General features: G+C 40.7%; 1 pseudogene; it reads right to left on the reverse strand.

Moving 5' to 3' along the window:
• Positions 1–562: 562 nt before the first annotated feature.
• Positions 563–949, reverse strand: LOC105978617 (annotated as a pseudogene).
• Between the last annotated feature and the right edge of the window lie 361 nt (positions 950–1,310).

A 1,310-nucleotide genomic window follows, 5' to 3' on the forward strand; every position in this document is an offset into this window, starting at 1 on the left:
CCTGCCTTTTCCTGGATCTGAATCCTGAATCTGATAGGTCCTCATTAAGACACTGGTGCTTTGGACTTGATTCAAAGAACTTCTGTGTTGCCTGCCAATGCTGGGAGTTATTAACCTCTGCTGGCTGTGAGTTGGCAGCCTGCCACCTTACCTGCCAATCTTAGTTTGACCTCCACAGCCAGCAGCCTGATGTCTGACCTGCTGATCTTGAGTTTGTCCTGCCGTCAGTGAGTCAGGAAAAGGCTTCAGCCTGACATCTGGCACACACTCAGATTTGAAACTTGCCAGTCTTTCCAACTATGTAAGATATTTACTTGAGATATATTTTTTATCTATATATAAATATATAAGTTTTACAGGTTTTCACTTTCTGGAAAATCCAGCTTAAAACACTCTTCATTTTGTTTTTACTTTTGAAAGATATTTCTCCTCTAATACAATTCTGAATTAAATGTTTTTCTTCAGCAGTTTAAAGGTAATATTTCAGTATCTTTATGCTTACAACATTCCCCCCCCCCGCCAAATTTTGCATTTTATTTGTTTTGATGCACTAATTACATCCCTAGAAAAAGAAGCCCAGTATTTTCCCTCCCGTGTGTTTTCATCTTGCTCCCTCGTGGTCCATGATGCGGCGGTCGTCAGCAGGATGGAACCGAACTGGCCGGAAGGGAGCAGGTTGTTCCGCCACTTCTCTAGATCTGTGAGCTGCACGTCAAATGTAGGGCTGAACACTCCATACTGGGTTAATCTGCCCGTGAGGGTCACTACAATCTCCTCAGCTCTGTGATCATCGATGATTTCAAATTCACCAATGTGGCCCGGCTTCATCATCACAGTTAGAAACCAGACAAGGACTTGGAGCACGGCCTAATAAATCTTGGCGCTTGCCTCTCTTCTTGGCATCCCTGATGCTCTTGAGAGTGCTGGCCAGGACATTCACACGCATCATGGTGGTGGCACGGAAAGATAGCAGGAAAAAATCTTATATTTTGACATTTGCTCCTATCCTTATCATTTTTCCTCTGTATGCTACGGCTTTAAAATCTCTGTTGTTTTAAAATCTCTGGTTGCATTTAATAACTTTTATCACTAAATTTAAACAATTTAAATATGCTACAGTTTATACAGCTTTCTGGTTGTTTCTTGCTCCTAGCATTCATTGAAATAATTTTTCCTTGCTTCAAATATTGTGAAAAACATAAAATGTGAGAATTTGTGTAAGGAATGCTGAACAACATAGCAGGCATGTCTGCGGTAACAGTTTCACTAAGCAATTATGAAGAGCTTCTTCCTAGAATTCTTTATTATAT

The sequence above is a fragment of the Echinops telfairi genome, unplaced genomic scaffold (genome assembly GCF_000313985.2).
Source record: "Echinops telfairi isolate 266 unplaced genomic scaffold, ASM31398v2 ScPeMD7_23;HRSCAF=83, whole genome shotgun sequence".
Taxonomy (NCBI): domain Eukaryota; kingdom Metazoa; phylum Chordata; class Mammalia; order Afrosoricida; family Tenrecidae; genus Echinops; species Echinops telfairi.